The sequence below is a fragment of the Pinus tabuliformis genome, chromosome X (genome assembly GCF_031772625.1).
Source record: "Pinus tabuliformis cultivar Carrire ecotype Pingquan chromosome X, CPIR1, whole genome shotgun sequence".
Classification (NCBI taxonomy): domain Eukaryota; kingdom Viridiplantae; phylum Streptophyta; class Pinopsida; order Pinales; family Pinaceae; genus Pinus; species Pinus tabuliformis.
The window spans coordinates 483,231,572-483,241,085 of record NC_142308.1 but is presented as its reverse complement, the minus strand read 5'-3'; the positions used below and the strand labels follow the sequence as shown (position 1 = coordinate 483,241,085).

Below are 9,514 nucleotides of genomic sequence, written 5' to 3'. Positions count from 1 at the left end.
AAATGTAATTGATTGCATGCAATAAAGTCTATACTTTTAATTGCCGAGAGGGTTTAGTGTTAAATAATGTGATTAGTTCATGTTTACTCGAAATACTGTTAATTGCCGAGAGGGTTTAGTGCAAACAGTCTTTGATGTTTTATTGTTGATCTGATTGAAAGAGTCAACAGCATAAGACTATCTTTGTAATGGCTAAACGCCATTTCTCTGATGTTTTTTTAATGGCCAGAACCCATGTTGATAAGATGTAAAAATGTAATGATTGTATGCCATAAAGTGTATACTTTTAATGACCAGGTTTAGTGTTTAATGGTGTGATTGGTTCACATTTACCAAAAATATCGTAGCGTATTTTTTAATTACCAGAAGCCATTTTGATGCCTTTAATAAATGTAATGATTGCATCTTGATAGATGTTATAAATGTAAATGATTGTATGCCATAAAGTATATACTTCTTATGCGCGGGTGGATTTTCCATTATACACTAATTGTGATATTATTCGTTGTGCACTCTGGAAGTAGCCTTGCCACTGCAATATTTACAGTAGGGAAGTCACTAGATATAAAGCTGGATAGAGGAAACCATAACAGGCACAAGCTTCATAGGTAAGTGGAATAATCCAATCACTTGGAAAAGATTCGTCTGCCCATGAGATTGACTATTTTGATGTTATGCACTTATTATCTGATTCCAAAGGAATTTAACTAGTGTCCCAGAGTTGGGAAAAACACTCAATTCACTATATCGACACTTCTACAACAACAGATAGAAGACGAAATTCAAGGCACAAACATGGGAAATAACAGGGAAAAGTCCTCATTCGAGAAAATAATCTAATGGATTGAGTAAAAACATTTAATTGGATTTAAATTCCTAATATAACGAATTGCTCAGATGTGGGTAATCAATTACAGAACCTGAAAGATGTGATTGTTTTGGTGATATCTTTACCACCAATATTGTGACTGTTTTGATATTGTGCACTTGTTATCTGACTCCAATGGAATTTAACTAGCGTCCCAACGTTGGGAAAAACACCGACTTTGACTAGATCAGCCCTATTAGCAAAACAGATAGAAGATGACGTTCAGGGAAAGTCATTTATAGAGAAAACCATCTAATGAATTGACTTACAGGGAAAAGCGCTGAATTGACTTGAAATTCTTAATTAGACAAGTTGCTCAGAAGTGGGTAACCAATTAGAGAACCTGAAAGATCGCTAAAATAGCCAATAACGTGCATTTGTAACACTGCATCCCACTGCAAAACCATTCTACGATTATTACCATTGCTACGAAACATTTCCTGTCTGATTCACAATGTCCTCCAAATGTTTTTCGTTACTAACTTCCAAGCAAACCTTGTGGATAAGAAACTCTCTCCTATCGATGAAATAACAAGAAATAACATGGTGGAGATGAAAATAAAAAAATAATAGGATTAATAATTGTTCTTTCAAAAATACTGTAGAACTGGAAGCCCAAGCAAAGTGCTCATTTTATGCTTGTAGACATGTAGTCCAAGAACATATTTCCGGTTTGATACAGAAGCGATAGCCATAAAGATTCTACGACAGATGGATAGAAAGAAATTGTACATTGATACGAATGCAGGAAGGACCAACAGAAGTTATTTCTTTATGTTCGTTATGCATTTTACACCCGGCTTCAAATTCAATAGTGTATGGAAGGCAATCTGGGGCAATATTTAAATAAAGGATTCAAGATATCACGTAATAATGGTTTAATACTTCACATTTATCGGAGAATACTTCACAGTTTAAGCTGAGCTTTTTAACAAGTTATCGGAGAATACTTCAAGTTTAAATACATTTGTGTCTTCAAATCACAAAAAAGTATTTGACGAATTTACTCTCAGATAACTGTGAAGTATTCTCCAATAACGAATTTTCGAGAATACTTCACAGTTTAAGATGAGCATTTTAACAAGTTAAGGAGAATACTTCACAGTTTAAATGCCTTTGTGTCTTTAAGTCTAACAAAAATAAATATTTAACGAATTTTATTAAATTAACTTGCCCGGCAGATTCGAATCGTGGCATGGACGATCTCACAAATTTACTGCCCAGTGCTAGAGATTCGGCCAATATCAATTTTTTCAAACGTGCCGAATGCCGTGACTAAAGTTTTAACTGTTGCCACAAACTGGAACTTTGATAAGTTGAATACAGAGATGCTAATCAGGTAACCCATTAGTTCATGACTGAAATAACAAGGATGTTGAAATAATAACATTTTCTATACACCAACAATATTGTTGTTTGAGATCTAAATTTAGTTAGGGAATCTGTGTCCTCGGACACATATTTAAGACAGATTCTCAAAGTGAAACAATTAATTATTAACAAAATCGTGTCCATTAAAGCCAGAAGCAAAGACAACTCAAAATAAACAAGGGAAGTTCCCAGTCCTTTGCCCTTCAGTTCTGGTCATTCCCAAATACAAATGGGAATACCCTTGTTTTCGGCTCTTGAATTTAGCTCTAACAACCTCGATAACCTTGTGGATAAGATACTCTCGCCATTCATACAAGTCCTATCGATGAAATTGGACATGTACTGCTAAATGTTTCTAATAAGTTGGGCCCAAATCACAATCAAATGCTTTCCTTCATTGAGAGAGGCTATGTTAACACATTGTTACTTCCATGCCGAAGCCACGATCAAGTCCCTGTCTAACCAGCCCAGATAAAGAGCTTCATCCTTTTCTATCAGTCTGTAATTTTCATTATAGGAGTTCAAGACAACCTTGATAGTGGAGTTAACATGTGCACTCAGCGGGTAAGATTTAAAGCCAGCCATAGTCAGACGAGACCTCCACTTACCAAAAAGCTCATGCCTCTCTACTCTTTCATCACCTTCGCAGGCAATAACATTCACTATATCACGTGCTAGGCAGTGCTGCTCCACGCTGACACGCTCTTTGCTATCCCTTGGCAGAGTTACATCCAAAGATTCAAACATAGCAGTGTAATAACTCAAAGTCTCCATGAACCTGGGTAAGAAAGGTGCAGTATTAGTGTTGGCTTCTTGCTCCACCAACGTTACCACATTTGGAGACAAGCTTTTGACCATTCTTAAAAGCCGATCTCGATGATTACTTGTATTCACACTCTCATCAGGCATATGATGGAGCTGCAAAGGAAAATTTACAGCCAAAGCTTCCCCGGGGCGAATCTCAAGCATGTCAGCATGAACGTCAGACCCAAAAACAGACAAACCATGAAATTCGAAAGGAACTTGGTAGCTTTCTGCAAGCTTTGATAATCTTTCGCCAACTAAATTTAATCCTTGACCTCGAGCATACTCTGATTGAGGATCATCCACACCTGTGATGCGAACATGAGGCGAACCACCTTGTCTTGCTGCAAATGCTTGAATTAATGTTACCCACTGGCTACCTTGAGCGATCTGAAAATCAATAATGTGCACCCTGTCTTTGTCTTTAAATGCTTCCGCGATGGCACCATTTGCAGCTACATACCCAAATTTGAAATAAGGACAAACTTCATATAGAATATGCATGTAAGAAAGGAGTTCGGAACTGGTAGGCTCCTTGCATTTTAGGGTTTTGTAAATATGTCCTCCTGAGAAATGCAACCTTGCTACAAGACCTTCTACCATATATGCAGCTAACCTATGCAATGGATCCCCAAATATATCTACAACTTGTCTCAGCCCTGCAATCAAATTATCTGCATTACGACCATCTGCAATAGCTTTAGCACATTCAATAAGCAAAGATTTTACATCACCCTGGGGAATCTCCAACTCTTCGATCTCCGGTTGTTCCTCATCAGAACTGCTGGTTGAGAAGTGTTCAATTTTCAAGTTAACTTCATTCACTGTTTCTTCTTTAACATTTCGATCCCCGTGATTTGTTAGCTGCTGCAAGTTATCTGGGACCCTGGAGCTATCTGCATTATTTATTTGGGAGTAACCAGGGTTGGAGGTTTGGTCAAGAAAATCGTTTAAGTCACTCAACGCCTCCAAACTCCATTCTGAATTAGAATTAAGTGTATGATCCCCATAGGCATAGTCCATATCTACAGGATCGTCGCCATCAGGTCCCAACAGTGCTGTTTTTATTTCCTCTAAACTCTTCAAATTCGCTGGCTGCCCATTGCCACTGTAAGCATTTCCGACTAGGTCGGCTGCATCCTCTGCTGAAGGGAAATATCTAGAATCAGAAGAATAGGATTGTGTGCTGTGAAGACAAAGGACTTCCACCAGAAGATTGAATACATATAGAGCTCTCGCGTGAAAGTTCATTGTTACATGGAAAACTTTCATGAATGTATACTTGATCTTTAAAAGAACCATGATTGTGTGAAGAACTGTGGATTAGATCATCATGCATTTGGTTTCTGTCACTGGAATAAAGTCTTTGACTCTGACTGGTTTGAGGCAAACCGTCAGATCCAATCCCTTGAGGAGAAAGGGGAGAAATTGGAGACCTCTGATCAATCATCTTCAGGGTTCCAGCACTACCCTCACCAGTCGTAGATGTGTGATCAATAGCAAAGTTGCCATTCTGTTTTGGGCTTAAATTTGTTGAACAAGATCTGAAGGAATTTCCCCAACCACGTTGGAGATTCAGACCGATTCCTCCAGGCATGTACTGCATCCCCATGTTTTTGGAGATTTCGGGAACACCTGGGAGGTTTCCACGATACCAAGAACTAGTCTGATAACTGTTGTCATCTCCCCTCATCGATTCCTGGCATGGAGATGCTAAGGACATTGCTTCCTGAAAGATCTCTAGGATCAAATCACGATACCCAGCTAAGATTTTCTACCTGCTTGGTTATTAACCACTGTATTTCTTTGAAATGCTGTGAGGACTGCTTGCAAACATCTACATCATTAGCTTTTCGCCATAATCTGCAAAAAGCAGGAAATAAGTCACCTATCCGATGTTCTTTATGTTGCACTGTTTGAACTTTGAACATTTATAACAAAAGCAATTTTCTAAATTAAATTTGTCGTAAACTGCAACTCAAACCTCCTCAAAAACATCAATCAAATAAATTTAAATACACATGCATAAATTTTTAAATTTTAATGGGTCAAGCAACCCTTAAAACTATGCATTCATGTTAACTACGGCATGTTTTCCCTCTAAATGACAATGCACCTTTTATTTATTGCTATAATAACTACTAATCTAATGCATACCGTTCCTGTCGATATAGAAAAAACGAATGACGTGAATCTCCCTTATTCTATAGGCATTCTTCTGGCATGGAAAATAACGGAGTTAATGCCTTTACTCCAGGTGTCTCCAGCTCTCTAAATACATGCAAATCAAGAGACTGACTGTAATTGAGGATTCATTGCTAGCAAGAAAAATATAAAGATCAATGAACCCAAGAATTCAGTGGCATGATCTCGTTGATGAGGATAGGAGACTAGGAGTTTGACTGCATCCCTTCAGAACATTTATTTTATTCATCCAGAAGAAGATTCTTTACTTCTGCAGATAACAAGGCTACTAAAGGGGTCAGCTTAGAACATTCGAATTTGGAATGACAGGACCTAAATGAGTGCGTTCAATTGCTAGAATTTCGACATATATTATATATTCAAATTCAATACAAGATTTGTTCACAGTTATGCCTATTCTAGAGGGTTTTGATGTCTGCGGATCGATCAATTGTCGCACCATGCTGTGCTTCAGCGGGATTCCAGCTTATTCAAACAAGATTTAACTCACCGTATTTGTACTACGGGGTGCTGGGGAAGTACCTTCTGTTACAGGTTTAGTCTTCCTCGGTTCGAATTTAAACCTGTGTTCCTCGGATTCGATTTTGCCTCTGAATCCGGCAACCTCGTGATTATTGAATCACTTATTTTTGTCGCTCTATGGTGATTTCAGTCATTTTGGTAGATTGACAGACACGATTATATTCTAAAATTACGGTACAGTTTGTGGCGGGCGATCTTGTAATTTGTGGTTAGGGTAAATTTTCACAGGCTAATTCCTCCAAGACTCTTGCCGGATGTGTAGTCTGGCGGGGGAGAAATAAACGCCCCTTATCCCGCGCGGAAAATAAGTGGTCAATAGAAAGAGCGCTGAAACAGTGATATACAAGAAATTTATGCGAAGGAGAAAGGTTGAGATCGTAAACCCTCTAAAAGACTTTTAAGCGGGCCTTCCAGAAGTATAAGGGCTGTCAAGCAGAGAATGGTACACCCTGCGACATCGATTGCCATAGATGATCTTGAAGTACTAGGTCCAGAAAGATGATTGTACTTATCCCGGCAGAGGAATGGAGAACCGTGTAATAGAAATCCTGAACAGATCCCTAAATGAGTTACCAAAATTCTATCAGGACGGCAGCAAACATTCATGAGCTGATAAATCTTCAAAGTAACGAGGATAGTACTACGGAAAAACTTCAGGTTGACTTAGAAAAATAGGGTGGACGGTTGGACAACTTAAAGGCAGAATCGATCGAGTGAGTGTAAGATCCAAATGGCATGCAGAAGGTAGTAAAATAGGTGTCTCAAAAGGATGAAATAATATCATGAAACTGTTCATTACAGAGTCTGGTATGTAAAGAGGGGCAAGCCCCTAAACTTCCCAGTGATGTCTTCTTCCTCTCCTCTTGACAAGAAGAGGTGCATCTAAAGTCCCTTCTTTTAACTAATAACTGCACTTGTTAACTTTTTGTATTTAATTTGTGGATTTGATTAAAAATTGAAACCGTATTGTTTCAACCCCTTTTAATGCATCGCAAGCTTAAGGACATATCTTCGACAATGGTTGTTTCAAGTGATTCTAATATTAGACCTTCAGTGACAAACCAACCTAAATCTGAAGCTCAGAAAGATGGGATAAGGAAAATAAGCAGACCCTAGTCGTTTTTGGAACAAAGCTGCTTGTTCATATAAAGTTTACAATTTTCACAAAACGAAAAGATGGCTAGATTGTAATCTTCCCTATTAATTAGGGGCCTTAAAATTAGAGACCTTAAAAGACTTCTCGGTGTTCACTTTAATAGGTCCAATCCAGTAATCAGACTCTACTACTCAATGCTGCCCTTTGCGAAGAAAAAGTGGAAAAATCGTAGGCATTACAGTGGTTCCTGAGTCTGAGAGTTGTCCTTTACGAACAACCTTCCAGAAGAACAGATAGTCCCCTTCTGTGACAAAGCAATTTGACAGCAAGAAACGCAGTCCCGCAAATGGAGATTTGAGCCATGACAAATCAATTGCGTGGGCAGTACACAACCTAGACCGTTGTTTCCTACTACTCTTTATGGCTTGCAACGGATAGTGGCCAAATGTCATAATAAATAAGCAATTGGCTGAGAAATGGACTAAAACCATTGAGAATTTCTGTGAAGGAGTTCTAACTCTTAGATGGAAATTGTAAATGACATTAAAAGAATTGCCAAGACAAATACGTGTTAAAGAAATCTACTGCACAACCCTTAAATCAGGTATATGAACCAATAATACCCATAATAGGAATTTTTTGGGGGAAAGCGCGGTAACCACAAGCAGCCTGCTTACACGGACGAAATGCCATCAACGGATGATCCACTTAACATATCCACCAAAAATAGGATAGAACTGCAACAAAAAGCACTGTTCCGGCAACCTTTTCCGCTGTGTTTCCTGCTGGAATCTGGTAGAAGATTACAAAACTGTCAAACAACACCCCATCTTTTTACACTTCTACCTGCCATGTGGAGTTTTGGCGTCTGCGATCAATTTATGGCCTCGCCAGGCTGTGTTTCGGGCGGATTCCAGGTGATTCGTAGTAGATTTTCACTGGATCCCGGTGAAGGGATGCCAAAAAAGTGCATTTTGTCGCATATTTAGTCCTGTTTCTATGGCCTGCAGCAGAAGCTTGTGCTCTTATGCACAAAACACCTGACACTTGTGTCACAGCCACAAGCACTTGTTTATAACTCTGGAAACAATAAACCTTAGTGAATGGCCCAAGACAGAAGGGTGCAAAGCAACGGATTAAGTGACAACACCCAAAGGCAGGAACTTAATAGAGGGATTTACATAGCAGTGTTTAAGTAAAAAACTACGGAGGTTCAGTAATTAAGGAGGGAAAACCCTCGTAAGTCTATTCCAACATCTGGAGGCAAAAGTTACAAGCATATCAGGAACACATCTTTTCTAAATCATGATCATTCAAAACAAAATGAAAATGGAAAAGAGAGCTACAGATTGAGTAACCTTCAGTTAAAAAAAGGGGGAGCAGTGTGATTTTCGTTCTAGAAAAAAAGACAGACTACTACCCAGAGTCGGTTTGGCAAAATCCTGTACCTGAATACTGCAAGAGATCGAAATTTGATTCTAATAACAATGAAAAAAGCACAAACCAAGAGGCTAAATGGATGCAGACTAAAGAATTCTACACCAAATAAACACAAAAGGAACTCATTAGAAGCAGAATACAACGAAGTATCGATCCCATATTCCTTTCACTACCAGACCTTAAAACTAAAAAATAAATTAATCAAATTCCCAAATGAAATCGAATACACACCTAGATAAAATCGCTCTGGAGGTCACCCTCGGCCCTTTTCCTTTATATAGTTCCAGGTTCCACCCCACCAAAGCTCTACTCCAAAGAAATGCCTCTGATGCCAATTCTGTAAATCAGTAACGTAAAGCAAAGCAAAACGCGGATATATAGGCAGCTGACTCAAAGGCAGCCGGGTCTTACCGGCACCGCAGGTAAGGACTGGGCCCCGGGCACAGCAGGCCACGACCAAAGTGTCCGGCACGCGGTTTTGCCGGCGGCTCTGCTGGCCAGGATTTTGGCGCTCTAACGCCGTTACGTCTAGAATGACGATTAAAAAAAAATAGTAGAATCTATGGACTCGGGTCTTCACGGTTCGGTGGGTTTGCCCCCGCGTCACCAAACCCTCTCGTAGAAATTGTTCGTCGGTAAATCCGGTTTTCCATGGTCTGTGGTTTGGTGAAAGAAATTCGTACCCTAATTCTGGTTTCAGAATCTTTGAAATCATCTAGAATTTTCATCCACAGACCCCAAATAACTTCAAAGGCCATTTAATCTCGGATTAAAGTAAGTTTTAATTCTCTGGAACCCCTGTCCACTTAACTCTCATAAAAATTTAAACTTTAAACCTTTAACTGTTCTGCACCGTGTACCTCCCAAGTGTCCATTTGACCGCGTCATTTCCTTTTCTTCTCCAGAATTGGAGAAAGAAATAATAAACCCTTGACTGGATCTCCAACAATTTGACGATGCACATGTGCTACACCTTCAGATTTGCAGAAAACTCCTTCGCATATTCTCGTTGAATGTACGGAACAAAATTCTTCCTCACGTCCTCCCAGTTGATAAATTATTTAATGAAAATAACAAATAAATGTTATCCACATGGTATGGTTAGTTTGGTGAGATAATGACTCGCGCTTAATTAACCAGGGTTTATACACCATTGCCAGGTGGCATCTGTGGTAAACAAAACTGGGTGCAAATCCAGGTGGATTTTT

At 39.1% G+C, this 9,514-nt stretch overlaps 1 pseudogene across 1 annotated transcript; it reads right to left on the bottom strand.

Moving 5' to 3' along the window:
• Nucleotides 1–2,227: 2,227 nt before the first annotated feature.
• Nucleotides 2,228–9,272, bottom strand: LOC149140780 (scarecrow-like protein 21 pseudogene; annotated as a pseudogene). Its single transcript, XR_016264852.1, has 2 exons — nucleotides 8,538–9,272; nucleotides 2,228–4,906 (listed from the first exon to the last, which is right to left on the bottom strand). The product of XR_016264852.1 is annotated as a scarecrow-like protein 21 pseudogene (transcript).
• Nucleotides 9,273–9,514: the final 242 nt, after the last annotated feature.